The sequence below is a fragment of the Aedes albopictus genome, chromosome 2 (assembly GCF_035046485.1).
Source record: "Aedes albopictus strain Foshan chromosome 2, AalbF5, whole genome shotgun sequence".
Classification (NCBI taxonomy): domain Eukaryota; kingdom Metazoa; phylum Arthropoda; class Insecta; order Diptera; family Culicidae; genus Aedes; species Aedes albopictus.
Genome location: NC_085137.1, coordinates 3,035,405 through 3,053,404, shown reverse-complemented (window position 1 = coordinate 3,053,404; position 18,000 = coordinate 3,035,405).

The following is an 18,000-nucleotide window of genomic DNA, read 5'->3' as shown; positions in this document are numbered from 1 at the left end:
CAATGACGACAAATGAAAGAGTGGAAGAGGGAGATGCACGGACGTACGTGGGAGTCTTCCCAGACCCATCCGGACTCTCTATCTGATGCTACTCCACCGCATTTTGGTCCACTTGCCCTATCTCAACTTGGCTGGGGAAGATGAAAGCGTGCGAGGTGAAATTTCTTTTTATCCTTCCATTCTGCACAAACTGACAGGATGCTTTCTCACACTGCCCAGCAGCGCTCGCTCGGTTCGATCTCCTTCGTCCTCGTACGCGTTAGCGTACAATTGCACAGAAAATGACCAACAAAAAATTAAGATTTGCTACATCACCCTCGCATTCCATCTTTCCACCACCGCCAGAGAAATGACCATGAGCAGTTTGAAAAAGGTCCCTTCTACCATTTTGCGCCCATTCGCACAAGTTCCCATTCCCATTCCTGTAGGCACCCTCTGGTATCCTTGGTAACCGGACCTGAGCTGGACGTGAACTATATGGATGGAGTTTGGGGAACTGGACACTGGAGTATGGAAAAGGAAAGGCAGGAATAGCTTCTGAACTCAATTGGTACATAGCGAGATCTGCGAGGAAGGCAATATATATCCATATCGTTGCACAATACACACCTAAACAGAAATACAACATCATCTTCGCAGTGGAGAGCAATGAGAGAAAGAGAAAATGTGCTGTAATATGAGAGAGTAGGAGAGGTTATAACTATTGATAAATTTGATACATTCTTCAGCTAGGGAGCGTAGGTGTGTGCAAATATCAGCAAGGACGGTGGTGTAGCGTAAGGGCTAGCGGGAAGAAGTTTATGACGCTGGTCAGCGAAAATATCTGTATATGTGCATATCCGATGGGTGAATCTCCTCGGAAAAGCTGTGGGGTGGAATGATGTGATTTAACGCTCACTTATGGTAACGGGTCGGGTGGTACGAACCAGAGAGTTTTAGCGTTGATCTGAAGATGGACGCTCCTACAGCACATGTATGAATATTTTTATTACCTTTTGTATTGTGGTCTTCATATATGTACGTATTTCAAGCGGACAGGAACTTCTTTTGTTATGGCTATATACAGAAAATCGAACCATTTTTGTTCGGGCCATTTGAGAATAACTTTTTGAAGAAGATGATGTATTTTTAGTTATGCTCATAGACTACATTATTTAAAAAAAATATAATTGTTTTCCATCAAAGGTTTTAGAAGCTACACATTACAAACACAGTACACTAGACAACATGCAGGAGAAAGTGGGTATAGCACACCGTCTATACGATTGCCCGTCATGTCAAATAACTAAAAGTAGGCTAAACGCCAACTTTTGGCCCGCGCGATACCAAATTCTCCATATTAGAAAACAATTCAAAAAGTTTCAGCTTTTGCGTGCCTGAATTTGCAGGCAACAAAACGCCTATTGGGTTAGGACTAAACTTCCGATGGCGTTTACCACTTTGGTTTGTAATGAAATACCAGGAGGCTCCATCTAACACTTCACCGCAAAAATGTATGGTGAAGGAGACGCGTGGTAGTTAATTGATCTATACTACCAGCGCTCAATCGCTTGAATTCCGTGCGCATGAGATTAGATATTAGATATCAACATTGGGAAAATCGTCGTTTAGAGGATAAAAACAGTGCAATAAAAACGAAATAAAAAATGTCAATTTGGCGAGTAGTTAAAACCAAAAACCACTAGCAATAAAATCGATAAATCACTGTTTACTGAAATGAGTTTTGTAAAAGTTTAACATAATTCTGAAACTTTCTCCATATTGAGGCTGCTCCAATTATTGAGCTAGCACGATACGTTCCATTAGGTTTTTTTCAAAGAGATTTTTTGAAATCATCTTTTGACAGCTGGGTAACTGTTTGACAGCTCCACCCAGTACAAAATGCGACGAGGGGTGATTCGACAAATCGCTCCCATGCAAACTTCAAATTGATTTTTAAATAGGTTCCCGGGCACCAAAGTTCATGAAAATTTGGATTTCGGCTCAGTTTTGCATGCAGATTCAGGGTATGGAATTATCTCAACACCGCCAAAGGAGCCAGTTGTGGAGAAACGTAAGCAAGAGTTGATACACACAAACGTGGAGTAAGTAAATCAATGACCAGGCTCTATTGCAATGGAGATACAATTCTAACTCTACGCTCTTCTTTGTTAGAGAAAACTATTATCGATGCTCAATCACGAATTCTATAACGCAACGAAAGGAAAACTGCTACTGAAACATGTTCGTTGCTGGTACACAAACGAATGATGTGATATTTATTTTGATTAATTTAAATAAATTCAGAATTCAAATAAACCGAAAATGTTCCAACACAAATTGAAGTTTTTATATTTTATAAAAACAAAAATAAATTTAATTGAAAGAGATTAAATGAAATTCGTCAGAGCACATATTTCCATTTCGCAGTCGAATCGATTCCCGCCTGATCCGTTAAGGATCCGTCATGAACGACGCAATGGCTCTTCGGGCTGTCCACCTCAGCCTAGAAATTCAAATCAAGAAAATCATCCTATCCTTACCTACTCACTGTTTTCCCAATGCCAATTCAAATCTCGTCGATCATCCTACCACGTGCTTTATGGAACACCCCCAGCATGTAATCTATGCGAACATGATGCACGTAGAACAATTGTGAACGCTTTTTGGGGAACAGCAGATCAGAATGGCATACGCGACGCGCACATATAGCTCTGGACATTTCGAGCAAATACAGAAACAATTTATGACACATAGAAACACACATCACAGTAGAGTAGTGGACGCCTCAGTGCAAAACGCAGTAGATTTTTCATCTATGATTCAACATGTTGACGGTGGGATGGACGCATGTGTGTAAAATTGAATTGCTCTGCTGCCAACGAAACTACCTTGGTAGGTACGTCTGGTAGGGGGTTAAACAAGCGGCAGTCGTACACCCATCCATCCATTCAACAAGAGTGAAAATGTGTGGATCTAGCCAATATTTGAAAATTTGAAATGCAGTTCAGCATAGAATACATTTGGAGAGATGCATATTTCACGGATTGTTAGGACATCTCCAATGCGTAGACGACGAATTAATACTAGAAATCATGCAAACCTTCTTTAAATTCGTAAGCCTTTCTTTAAGATGAATGTTAATTAACTCAGCAGACGAATGTTTTTTTCCCCAAATTATGTATGAACTCACGTGCTAGGGTGAGATTTGAGCTGGCGACGAATGCTTTACCATTAAGTCTCAGAGCTACTTGGTAACATAGAAATTTTCCGATTCTGCAAGAAAGCGTGGGTATTATGATTTCTTGCCTAATTTGATGCTGTATAAATAAAACTTTGGGTAACAGTGTTATTGAACATACAACAAATGGAGAATATAACAATACAGACTTAAATAGCATCAAATTAGGCAAGTAATCATAATACCCAAGCAGAAACGGGGAAGTTATCATCTCTCCATACACAATTCCAGCTCTCCACTACAAATTTAGCACTTCACCGATCGTGTTTCGGGAATTCAGGAGAGTTTCGGGAATCTGCACTTCGCGATGAAGCAGATGGAGCTGAGGAGCCGTTCAGAGGAAGAAAAGGCGAAGCTGATTCGGCACCCATGCCGATTTGAAGGACAAGGTGTTAGACTTGCTGAAAAAGTCTACGCAGCAGAAAGCGGGATTCCTGAAAGAGTTCACTGTCATCAAATGCACGAATCTAGTAGAAAAATTAACAGTTGATTACAGGCTCAAGTAGTCAGTTTTCAATGGCATGTATCTTGACGTGGATCTGGATACGTTTGGGAACGTTGTTAGTGGAGCTGGTCAATGACGTGGCGGATGCTATCTTCGTTAACGAAAAGCAAAGGCAGAAGCCAAAGGAGCGGAATTTTGTACAGATGTACACAGAAACCACCATGTCACCAAAAGTGTACCGGTTACCGTTGCACGTTCCCGTAGTTCGAGGAAACCTTGTACCATTTGCAAAGAGAAAGGACAACGGGTGGGAGAATGGAGCTGGATCAAGTCTGTGGACGTTAGCGGAAGATTGTAGGCGGTATTTATCGATTGTATTTGAATTTCCACGGAAAGTGGCCAGGCAAAACAATGTGGATTCAACGTTTGTCGACTGAGACATCATTCGCTATTGCATTCATCAATAACAGTCCATACTGCGGTGTTTACGAGTCATTCGAACGAATCGATAGCTAGTGGAGGACCTTTTGGATCATACCTGTGGCACTGTAAGGAAAGAACTTGAAATATACATACATCTACGCTTTTGTGAATGAAGGTTCGAAAATTAAACTGTTGGTGAACACGGTGGCGATTCAACTATAGGATTCCTACAGGAATCGTTGGCTCAACGGATCCACTGAACTTGTAGTAGATCGCATAGAGAGCCACAATCACGTCAATTCAGCGCTCAGATCTTCGGCAGAGTATGGTGGATTAGTGTACTCATCCCAAAATGTGAGCTACAAAGAAATGTGTGATCGATATCCCCATCTACATGGTCGATCTATCCAAAGCTACGAGAAAGTATCATCAAAACTTTTGATTGGACTTGGTAACTTGTAGCACACCGTACCGTTGAAAACCGAAGAAGCCAAATGGGATGATCAGATAGCCACCAAGAGCCACATCGGGTGCAGCATCTACGGTTGCACTATATCATCAGCATCAACGGTCGCATGGCTTCATTTAGAAGATGGATCAATTAGGAGCGCGAATACAACGTGCCCACACATCACTTGTTCATCGATTTCAAATCGGCGTATGATACAATCGATCGAGAACAGCTATGGCAGATTATGCACGAATACGGATTCCCGGATAAACTGATACGGTTGATCAAGGCGACGATGGATCGAGTGATGTGCGTAGTTCGAATATCAGGGACACTATCGAGTCCCTTCGAATCTCGCAGAGGGTTACGGCAAGGTGATGGTCTTTCGTGCTTGCTGTTCAACATTGCTTTGGAGGGTGTAATAAGAAGAGCGGGGATAAACACGAGTGGGACGATTTTCACGAGGTCCGTTCAGCTGCTTGGTTTCGCCGATGATATTGATATTATTGCTCGTAAATTTGAGACGATGGCGGAAACGTACATCCGACTAAAGAGTGAAGCCAGGCGAATCGGATTAGTCATTAATGTGTCGAAGACAAAGTACATGATGGCAAAGGGCTCCAGGGAGGAATCACCGCGCCCGCCACCCCGAATTCTTATCGACGGTGATGAAATCGAGGCGGTTGAAGAATTCGTGTACTTGGGCTCACTGGTGACCGACGACAACGACACCAGCAGAGAAATTCAGAGGCGCATTGTGGCAGGAAATCGTGCCTACTTTGGACTCCGCAGAACTCTACGATCGAATAAAGTTCGCCGTAACACGAAGTTAACCATCTACAAAACGTTGATTAGACCGGTCGTCCTCTATGGGCACGAAACATGGACCCTACGTGCAGAGGACCAACGCGCCCTTGGAGTTTTCGAACGGAAGGTGTTGCGTACCATCTACGGCGGAGTGCAGATGGAAGACGGGACTTGGAGAAGGCGAATGAACCACGAGCTGCATCAGCTGCTGAGAGAACCAACCATCGTCCATACCGCGAAAATCGGGAGGCTACGGTGGGCGGGTCACGTCATCAGGATGTCAGATAGCAACCCGACTAAAATGGTTCTCGAGAGTCATCCGACCGGTACAAGAAGACGTGGAGCGCAGCGAGCTTGGTGGATCGACGAAGTGAGGACGATCTGCGGACCCTACGCAGAGTGCGGAACTGGAGACAAACAGCAATGAACTGAGTGGAATGGAGATGGCTGCTATCTGCTATGTGCAGCAGAGGCCAACCAAGCCTTAGCCTGATCGGTGAGGAAAGTAACAGCAAAGCGGTATTTATCAAATGTATATTTGAATTTCCACAGAAAGTGGCCGCGCAGAACAACGAAGGAATGTGGAATCAACGATTGTCGACTGAAACATCATTCTTTGTTGCATTCTCCGCAGTAACAGCCCATGCTGCGGTGTCTACGAGTCATTCGAACGAATCGATAGCGAGCGGAAGACCTTTGTTTCACATCATACCTGTGACGCTGCATGGAATGGACTGTGAAATAAACATCTACGCCTTTGTGAACGAAAGTTCAAAAATTATTGCGTTGGAGAACACGGTGGCGGATCAACTAGGAATCACTGGACCAATAGACCACTTGAAGTATACCGTGAACATCAAGCCTAGTGAACCACAATCGCGGCGAATCTGATTTTTGGCAGAGGATCACCGAAATAGTAAAATTGGCCAAATAATTGACCGAGAATTCTTTGGTGCATGTTTATTATGTGTGCCAAATTTCATAAAAATAGAAGCATTACTTTTAACTGTGGATGAAAAACAAACAGACATGGTTTTAAGCATTTTGTACAACCATGGCAAATTTTCAATCGCATAATAGATGATTCTTTTACACTACAGTTCAAAGTTCTGTGATGATAATAATGAAATTTCGTTAGCAGTTTTGATACTTATAGAGACACTTTCTTGCAAAATTTCATCAACTTTGATCAATTGATTTGAAAGTTACTGGTGTTGATAGGGGTGAGTGTGAGTAAAAATTTTTCGTGTTTTTCATGTGCGATGTTTGCCTATTCATAACTTTTGAATTTCTGTGCCAATTTTCATGGAATTTTTACTGAAGATAGTTGATTATGTGTATATTATGCCTGCAAAATTTGATAGTTATTGATATAGTATTTTCAATACTACAATCGAAACAATAAGGGGTGCTGGCTAATTGCTCTCTGAGGGGCTAAAATCACGTTCAGTCCCAATACATGTTTCGACTTTAAAAATGTTGATAGTGCATCGATTTCTTTGAAATTTTGCCTGTGCAACAAATGTATATTGAGAGGTTTGTGTTCAAAATTTCAGCCATTTTCTTCGCAAAATTCAAAAGTTACAGCGCTGACAAGCAAAACTAGGGTCTGTACAAAATTCAATGGCGCACATTCTACTATTTCGTTGCTACAACAAAAAGTACTGCAACGATTCACATCTTTAGATGTTATTACGCCAAATTTGAGCAATTTTAATGTACCGTCGTGCGGGGTGTCATTGGGCCAAAGTGGGGTGACATTGGGCCACTGTTCCGCACATTTAGAGTATGACGGGAATGCATTTTGTTTGTAAAACTACTAGAATACATAATTCTAAGATACTTGGCATCCACCGTCAAACTCTCTGACTTATATTGAATCGGTGGGATCGATGGACCAATGTTACCCTCTAGGCCCAATGTCACCCCTTACGACGGTATCTATTGCAGAATTACAGGTGTATTTCTGTGTCCCGAATATTGCGGATACAGGCTTTAACCGGTAACGAACAAGCTGACAAACTTGCTAACCGAGGACGGACAAGCCGACGCCTATACAGGAAGGTTCCTGGGGTGGACGTCAAATTATGGACCAGCCAGGTCATTCACGATGCATGGTCTGAGGAATGGAGGACCAGCCGGTCCTTATTCTTAAGGAAAATCAAAGGAAACACGGAAGTTTGGGAAGACAGATGCAACTGGAAGGAACAGATTGTACTTTCAAGACTTCGTACCGGGCACACAAAGGTATCACACAACTTTACCGGGCATTCAACATTTCGCAAAACGCGCGAAACCTGCGACGCTCGTAATACAGTAGAGCACATCCTTTGCGAGTGTCCTATTTTTGAGAACCTCAGGAGATTCTATAAACTGGGCTGCATTACCGATGTGCTCCAAAACGACGAGGCAAGTGAAGCTGCTCTTATCGGTTTCCTCAAAGATTCAGGTTTATTTGCACTAATTTGATTCCTATTTACTATCTCTTATAGCTCCCTACGCAACTATGTCGGGTGCACCACGGCTTGGGGCATGCACTGGGGCATAAAAAAAAATTATTGGGTAACTGACATTTGGCACTAAAACGGAAAACGAAACGGATACCTGGAATACCTCTTCTCAGTATCTATCAACGACCAAGGCAAGGATCCCGGATAACGAGCAGGACAACATGACAATCAACTACGACAACCGAATAACCCAAAACATCTGACAGTATTATTGTAAACTCATCTCTGTAACATCAACACTCTGTACTAGACTACGTCAAACAATTACTATTTTTACCGAGATGAACCAGCCCTGGGCTGAAAATCTCGTTAATAAAGATAATAATAAATAAAACCCTCGAAGTTTACGGTGAAACGATCGAGGAGGTGAAGTTGACTACCAATCACTTGATCAAGGTTGTGGAGGCGTGGATGCGGTCCAGGAAACTGGAATTGGCTCACCACAAGACTGAGGTGACGGTTGTTAACAATCGGCAGTCGGAGCATCAGACGGAGATCACTGTAGGTGAGTGCACTATCCTGTCAAAGCGCTCCGTCAAACACTTGGGCGTGATGATCGACGATAAGCTTACCTTTGGTAGCCATGTTGATTATGCCTTTAAAAGAGCCTCCACAGTCCACAGCTATTGCGACTGTCCCGGATGATGACCAATAGCTCTGCGGTGCACGCCAGTAAGTGCTAGCTTCTGGCTAGTGTCGCTACGTCTATACAGGGCTGCCCAACGTACGGCCGTGTTTTCGACTCCCCAAAAAGACTACAAAGCCAACATTCCGAAGTTTTGAAATAAATAACAACAAATCAATCAAAATTCTCGGACATTTGAAAATTTTATTTTTGTCGTGAGATTTCAGCAAGCTCTGATACATAATACATAGAAACATTATAAGAATCCAGTGTAAAATCCTGCTTTATGAATGCCATTGTATTTCTTAATACTGACACGAACTCTGCAACAATTTTTATATTTGGGACAGTTCCACCAAAGGAAGGTGGACCCATATGTAGATTCCGAGGGTAGATAGTTGGATTAATAGGCGCCATGGGGAAGTTACATTCCACCTGACACAGGTCCTTACAGGTCATAGTTGCTTCCGACAGTATCTACACCGTTTCGGGCATGCGGATTCTCCCGAATGCCCAGTGTGCAATGGTTTAGAGGAAACGGCGGAACACGTTTTGTTCGTGTGCCCGCGTTCTCGCACAATGCGTGACCGCATGCTTGCCACATGCGGGAAGCACAATTCCGGACAATTTGGTCCAAAGGATGTGTAGGGATGAGTTTGGCTGGAATGCCGTTTCAACGGCCATCACCCATATCGTCTGGGAGCTACAGAGGAGGTGGCGCGTGGACTCGGAGAATGGCTAGTTCAGATGCGGTACAAGAGGTGGTCCAGGACTTCGGAGTCGGTTTCGTAAGTCATACCGGTGCCCTGCGGTCGAGATCGACCCTTACAGCGATTAAGTGACCGCGGAGAGGAAGTCCCGGTAGCGGTGTTGTCGTGGCGTCGGTCTAATGGGTTGGATCCGAGCCCGCGGTTGGACAGGGGTCCCCGGTAAGGGCCGGGGCAGGTGGAGACCCTGCTGTCTGCAACCTTCGGGTGCATCTGATAGGGTCTGAAGGGTAGTGATACCCTTCCTTACGGGCAGGTCAGATCGGGTTGCACGTGGGCATCAGTTCTTGATGTCTGCCAAGCAGTTGGGCGCGGGCGGGGTTGACCCTGCCCGCCTTCCGAAGACAAAGGGAGTGGCGAGGGCTCGGGAAACTGGCTAAGCGCCATCATGTTACCGTGATGGACTCTTCAGAGCGAGTCATCGATGTTCGTTGCTGCTAGACTACGCAGATAACCTTGAGGGTGGGATATGCACTAGCCTCTCTCTGAAGCAATACCTTCTTGGTGGTTCCGGAGAGACGTAGGGTTTGGCGACCATAGTAATGTGTATGGTAGGTCGAGGAGAGAATAGTCCTGGTTTTTACTATTGTAGTAGAAGACGACCTCAGCTCCACACTACCCTAACCTTGTTATTAGGGTGTCTGTTTGCAGATTATCCTCCTATGGTTTAGAAGGAAAACAAATACAGAAGGTTGTGTTCTCTGAAGAGATGACTGGTGTAACGCGGGTATATGCATACCGTGTCAAGGAATGAATGGTTAGGGGGGTCTAATAAAAACCTAACAAATACGGAGTCTGTGGAGAATTAGAGCGCTACTGCACAAGTCGAATGTCGCTGCGTTGAATGTCAACTACCGATGAAGGAGCAAAGTGATAGAGCTTGAACGATAAAAGAAAGTGTCCAATGTTTCGATAGCGTTTTTGTTAATTTGATATCCTAAATAATAAGTAAAAGCCTAGCTGAACCGATGTAGTTGAATTAATTGAACGTAGATTCTTCAGGGTTAACTGTAATTGACAGTTCCACATACCTAGAGGAGAAGAAATAAGAAAACTGATTATTGAAAGTGAAAATTTGTAATCGTGATAATTGAAATCACTGATTCCATTAAAATTTGCAGCAAAAGCTGAACAAGACCCCCCCCCCCCCCCCTTCCATCTACTAGGTTCAGTACGGGTTTCTAAGAACAAGCTACCACTCGTATGTGTTTTTATTAATGAATTTTTCTAATCACAAATATGCAGGAGTAATTTCTGTCTCAATTGTCTTATCTACATCTAGTGCCTTGTATGATAAACGGTCGGAACAGCAGAAAATATAATTATTTTTGTATTATATTTCATACATTCCCCACTAACTTACAATTTAGGCTTGAGATAATACCGAAAAAGTCATGACGAAATTCAAACCCAACCGAAACAGTGTGGATTCGAATATAAGGTCGAACAAAAGTGATCCAAATTATATCAAACATTTAGTCGTGGGTCGAAGCGTGAAACATTCACGGAATCTATTTCCTCTTTTTTCTCTTCCCAAATGACTGGCAAAACTGCTGCATTCCACAAGTACACATTCCTCATTTTTTTTTCTCCTACATTTTGGAATTCTTCCACACAGACCCATTAATACGATTTCACTACGATGAGTAACGCAAGTAGCCGGAGAAAATTCGTCACAGCTACGAATATAAACGAAAATTAATAAAAACCTTTAAACTAATGCGATAAATTACACATTTTTAATCTCCAGTATGTATTGTCTAAACAGATGCCTAGCCCGGTTCACAACTTATTTTTTGTTCGAACTTTCTTCAATGGGCGGCAGCTCGAAGGCTCACTAGTTGTAAAAGGTAAGTCGATTGGCTTTTATGAAGGAAACATAGCACCTGTAACCCTCCTACTTTGCACCCAACATTGTGAGAGCATTCATTCAACAAAAGCCTTCCCCTCTACTAACCATTTTCTCACCTTTCATTCGTTGAAGTTAGATATCTTCTGTGAATAGAAACGGTTATGTTTTTAAGTTTTATGAATGAGTTGTAGTAAAATCATTTAATTTTTCTTTCTCGTTCATTCAAATAAGAAAGCATTATTCCCAGTGATACTCGCGGCCCTGGCGCGGGATATGTATAGAAAATTTGGGAATTCGTCGCGCTGTTACGTTCGATTCGGCGTTTTTCCTTCATCTTTTTGATCGTCTACCTTCGTGGTCAACACTTTGATCCGTTATGGAGTGAGGTTTAGGCTAGTTATAAGAGGTCCAGAATAGTGTCTATATCATCTGAAGCAATGTAGAGGCGATTTAACTAAAGGGTAAGCAGTAACAATCCCTGCTCGTTCAATTTCGTGCGAAACGAATCTGTTGATGAATTTGAACTCTGGTTTCTTCTAGCAAACAAGCTAAAATAATTGGGAATCGAACGTGGTGAAATCATAATCGTTAACCATGATCGGGTTTTATTCCACCTAGCCATTCATTTCGTTCATATAGTCACCGTTCCGACCAGGTTATGTACAGAAGTGCAATACAAGTATATTTTTTTCAATCGACAAGGAACACTCCTACACACATTTTGGGTTGATAGTGAATCTTAAAATTTTCAATTAATTCCATTTCCTGTCCATTATGATATGGTTTTATTCTTACATTTATTGAATGTATACAAATCAATTTTTTGCCACATTTGGTCTTCCTCTTCTTTACACACTCCCGTTCGAATTGTTTCGAATCGAGTTCGTTTTAGATTTGTTGAAAACGCTTTTGACCAACAGCTAAACAAAGTCAGCTGGAAGGCTACCAGACGTGCCGGGTGAGCTAGTCTAGTCATACTGGTCACTGACTGTGATGAATTCGATGGATCAAATCAACGTTGCCGTAAACATTTTAAAGAAGGCAAATGTTGGAGAGGAAAAAAAATACATATCTCCCTCATGCAATTAGTTTTGAAGGGGGAACTGGACCTCAATTATTTCCACCAGTCATCTCAGCGTAGGTTTATATCCATTTGTGACGATTTTTCCAACAGCAGCAATGAATGCAAGTTGATATGCACAGAGGGTGGATGGTGAATGGATTGAAGAGAAAAAAAAAATCAGAAAAACAGAAAAACTTCCCACATTCAGGTGAATGGTTAAGCGCAAATCGGACTGTAACGGATCATTTAAGAGGAAAGGAAAGAAAAGTAATTTTTCCAATCGTCAGAAACAGAGGATTGTTAGCAATAATTGTGTGGCGTGGATGAGACGTGGTTTGAGATTCATTTCCGCTTTATGAAATAAATGGAAAGGGAATCCCGTTAAATGCGAAACGGGGAGAGGGCGCATTCTTATTCCCCCCTAATCGATAAAACTGAGGGTGAAACTGTGTACATCCAGACTCTGGTGATTGTACGGTGTAAGGAATATTTTATTTTGCACGATGCTATCATTACCGATCCGGAGGAGCATTTGGCATGATTTGACTGGCATAGTAATTGAGTAGTCGTAGTCGGAATTCAAGGAAAGCTGCACGAAAAGGAAATAAAATATAATTAAGGAAAATGCGGGTGATTTACGATAAGACACTCAGATAGATAATATCGTAATTATTCACCGAGAAATTAGAGTGTTTTGCTACATAATAAGAAGCATCGAGAGGCAATGGCTTCCGAGTGCTGTATAAATGAGTGTTATTAAATTTGGATCAACGAAATGTTATGTGCACCTGAAATATTCCCATAGCAATAACTCACTAGAGACGAGTGGTATTAATCATCATTTGCAGGGAAAGTATATTTCCATGATAAAAATATTCATAAAATAAGGCTTTAATGAACATAGTAGATGTCCAATGTATATTGCTATATAATATCAAAGGAGAATAATACATCAAAACTTGTAATGAACATAATGATATACTTGATAAAAAAAAATTTGAAATCAAGAGAAACTTGTAATGATAACTGAAAATACTTTATTTTTATATACACACTCTTCTGAAATATTGCTCGTAGTGAAAATTTGCATGAATTAACCTCCCATCAATCGTGTGGTTGGCCATCACCCTCAGCGCAGCGCTTCTAGAAATTTCTCCTAGAAATTCTTTAAAAAAAATGGAATTTTTTTGAGACAATCTAGAGTACCGTAATCCGGGGTATCATTGATCAGCGGGGTAACATTGATCGGTTTGACCCACCTCATGAAATGTTCAAACAAGCATTTTACATTGAATCAGGTTCTGCTATGGAATGGTATATCGTAATCTGCTATCATTTAGCTATTAAATGACATGCAATTTATGAAAATTGAATTTCATAAACATTGAATTAAATCGATTTTTCCATAAATGTGTTTCGTAGCGCAATGAGATACATTGTCAAACATTCATGCTTGGCGTGAATACTAGATACAATATGAGGTTCGAAATCACTGTATTACTTCAATATGATATCCTAGAGTTGGATTTAATAGACAAAACTTTTATGAAAATGCTATTTTTCAGTAAAATATACGATTTATTAAAAGTCGGCTATCAATCCCTTAAGCCATTGCCTACCTTTAGGCGTTATTCGTGGTTTAGAGGATTTCAATCCTAAAATAACTTAAAAAGTACATAATTTGTAAGAATTTTGACAACATATTCGAAATCAGCGACCCCGAATTTAGTAAGTAAGCGTATTTTCAACACAAATGAACATTGACCACTGACATGATCAATGTTACCCCAAATCAACAGAATTAAAAAATAGGTTAAAAAACTTATTTAAACATGTTTTAAAGTTTTACAATACTTTTTCGAGTAGCTTAACACATACTCAGAGGGCCAGTACTTGTTTTAAAAATATAAAACATGTAACGTTTGCTTTAACAAGAGAATTATTCAAGAAAGATGGAAAATTCTGATCAATGTTACCCCGGATTACGGTACTTCAACAATTGTCAAACCACCATAACCGGGCAAGACAAAGTTTGCCGGAACAGCTAGTTTAAAATAATTCCTCCATGAATACATTTAGAAAATTCTACAGGAATTTCTAAGGAAATTCTTTCAAAGAGGTTTTCAGAAAAAAATAATATAAAGATTGCCTCAGAAATTCTTCCAGAACAGATCTGCAGTAGTCTATTTAAAAATTTTCCAGAAATTCCATTAAAAAAAATCCAAAAATTTCTTTAAAGATTCTTCAAAAATAATCTTCATGGAAGCATTCGGAAATTTTGTATGTGTTGCACCAGAAATTCCCTTCTAGAGATTCCTCAAGTAATTCCAGGATTCTATTTCCTCTTCCAATGGATGTCCTTAGTAATTCCTCCACAGATTCCTTTTGAAATTTTGAAATTTTCCACGGGTTCCTTCAGAATGGAGGACTTTCTGTGTGGTTCCGCAGTGGTTCGTCCAAAAATCTTCCTAGTATTTTAAAAGAAATTCTTCCAATCCAAAATTCAGAAATTCTTCATAAATTCCCTTTATTAAATCTTTAATAGATTCCTCAAAAAAACATTCAAAGTTCCATATTGAAATTGTTCGAGAGATTATAGGAAAAATTCGGGAATTCCTTTATAAAATCTTCGTCGTATTAGTTATTCTAATCCTATAGAAATTTTTCCAGGAATTATTCTTGCAATTCCTTTGAATATTCCTCTAGAAAGTTCTCCTAGAAATTCTTAAAAAAATGGAATTTTATTGAGACAATTTTGCATAGATTGCTTCACATGTTCATTCAAGAATTTCTTCAGAAATTTCTCGAAAGTTTCCGTCAGAAATTTCTCAGAAAGTTCTTAAAAATATGCATCTTGGATTTCTTTAAAAATTCCTCTAAGGGTCCTTAAAAAACTTGTTTAAATTCCATTAGAAGATTTACCAATTCTATTCAGCAATTTATCAGTAGTACAACATTCTGATTTATCAACCGTATTCTATTTATAACTTAATCATTTTTTATGGCTGTATCGGTTTTTTTCTACTCAGATACTCTATCATATCTATTATTTCATTATCCGTTTTGATCTCTACTCCCTTGAACTCTGAGTAGAAAAGACCATAACATGATTAAGTTATATCAGTAGTTCTTAAAAACAAAGAATTTCTCCAGGGGTTTTCCGATCCTTTCTTCAGGAATTTCTCCTGTATCCTTAGAGGTCTCCCAGTGATTGTACCAGTGCTTTTTCCGAGCATTCCTTCAGGAATTTCTACTGGGATTTAAAAAAAAAATCACTACAGATCCTTTTAGATGTTTCTGCAGTAATCTACTCTTTCAGAGATTTTTTTCAGGAACTTTTCCATTTAAGAACTCCGCTAGACACTGACGTAGCCACGGGTTGGGGGAGGGGATTTTGGGTCCCCCCCCCCAGAACAAAAATTGGTGGAACAAATTTTTAGTATAAAACGTGTTCTTTCGAAAAAAAAATATTTTCACGCTAGGAATACAATTGATCATTGCTGTTTACGAAATGTAAGTGTCAAATCAAAAAAGGTATCATTGATCGTAGAAAACCAACCACTCACCCCAACCCCAGGGACGATTTCCTTAAATTTTAGTAAATTTCCAAAAATATACGAAGAAATGTATTTTTTTTTTCAAAAGAAAAATAATCAATTTGAAAATTCTTTCTCAAAGTTTATTTGACATATCATATGCAGGCGAGTAACAGTAAAAATAATCAGCTCATTCGGAACATTGCATTGGTTACAGAGAATGAGATGTGTGAAGTGAGCGACTTTGCTTAAAAATAGAACAAAAGTCGATTTCAAATCATCAACTTTGTATGGAAAGTCGAAGAAAAATATGCTCCACTGTATTTTTTTTCTTCGCGTTTTCGAACTCAGGGCATGATTCTATACCAAAAATGATCATCAGCTTATCGAGTTCAAAAATGCTGTAAACTAGTGTAATTCGTCCAGAAATCACTACAGACCTGGATTCTTTCTATTTTTTTTTCTTTGGCTTCCTACAAACATTCTTTCAGGAATTCGTTCCTAAGAAATTCTTCATTGCATTGTTTCTGGGATTCCTTCTGAGGTTTCTTCAGGGAATTCTCCAGGGATTCTTTCAGAAACAACTCCAGGGACTATTTAAAAAAATCTTTTAAGGTTTTCTTCCAGGAAATCTTCTCGGGATTCATTCAGAAATTCGTCCTGGATTTCTTTCAGGAATTTCTCCAGGAATTCTTTAGGAATTGTTGAGAGATTCCCTTAGGCTGAGATTGCTTTCATCCCAAGTAACATTACTAGCTGAATAATAGTTTCTCAAGCTAAAGTTTGCTTAAGAGTGTTTTGTTCCACTCTTGTACAGCAACAATGTTTGTTGGGATTGCTTTCATCCTGGGGTTTCTCAGGATTTCTTTTAGGGATTCCTTCAGGATTTGCTACAGGGATTCCTCCAGGAGGCCCCCCACGAACTCTCCTTAGGATATCTTCGAGATTTTTCTAAGAATTCATTTACGATTTATTCAGTACTTCCTGATGTTTCGTGAAAATCCTCCTGGGATTCCTGCAGGGATTTCTTCAGGAATTCCTCTAGAGATTCCTCTAAGAATTCCTTTTAACATCCCCACGTTAATGCTGAAAAAAAAAAAACAATGCGATGTTTATTCAACGTGTTGTACAAAATACAATGGCGCGATCACTTGAGGGTTAATGGATTGAAAAAAAAATGTTATTGAGCATACTCATGAAATCAGATGTTGGAATCATCCTACATTGAAGGTTTTGTCATTTTTCTTGCAATGAGTAAGATCAGAGCAAGTTTTAAAATACCCCTCTCGTTTCCGAAAATAGTGGTTAGACCTAAGTGCCGTTCATAAACCACGTAAGTCGCCCGGTGAATTGATAAACCAATCCGATATAATTTCTTTGCTTTTGTTCTTGTTGTTTCAAGTACTTTCCACCAAATGCATTTATTATCATTTATCAAAAACTGAGTCCTGCCAGTCAACGGAGTTCCGACTAACTGGAAGCAGTCTCGAACAGAAATAGTTGAATTACCTCCGGTATCAGTTAACTTTCTATCAGCGTAACTTATATGTTATCGAGGCAAAAAAAGGTGTCGATCTAAAACTTTTTTCAGTTTTTTCTTAGACGTTGAGCGACGTTTTTATCATTTACCTTTGAGCACTTTAATTCTCTCTAATATAGTAATATAATTTTGGGAAAGGTAATAGTTTTACGTAATTACCGAATTGTTTCAATTAATCAAATATTTCTCAAACGTACAATGACACATTATTTGCGAGATTATTCAATAAGACTAGACTCATTCAACCGTGAATGACGTACAATTTCGAGCCGTAAAATTGATTGCCTCCAAGGATTTTCACCCTCGCGTTGCAAAAACAGGTTATTATTAATATCCATGCACTTCACGCTTTACGGTATTACTTAGTCACTCACTTTATCAAACACAGATTTGGGCTGCCAGAATAAACACCATGTCACAGGTTTAAAAACTGCAGGGACAAGCATGACGCAGGACGAGGGATACAATCCCTCAGGGTATACATAATTCACACATTTATTTTTTATGCTGTTTCCAGTTGCCCTCCCAAGAGTTGTTCGTTTCATCTGTTCGTCGAACCTAGGGCAAAACACTATTGCTGTGCTGCTTTCTATCGTTTGCACCGTGGAAAAACTGTCAAATTAATAAAACATATTCTATACTGTAACAGCTTTCTGTTTTCTGTTCGTCTTACTTATGTTTGAAAGTGTTTCCTAACAATGTGATATTCGTTCATTATGTTCTATTTTGCGTCATAATACAGCTACTGGTCCATCGTTCTC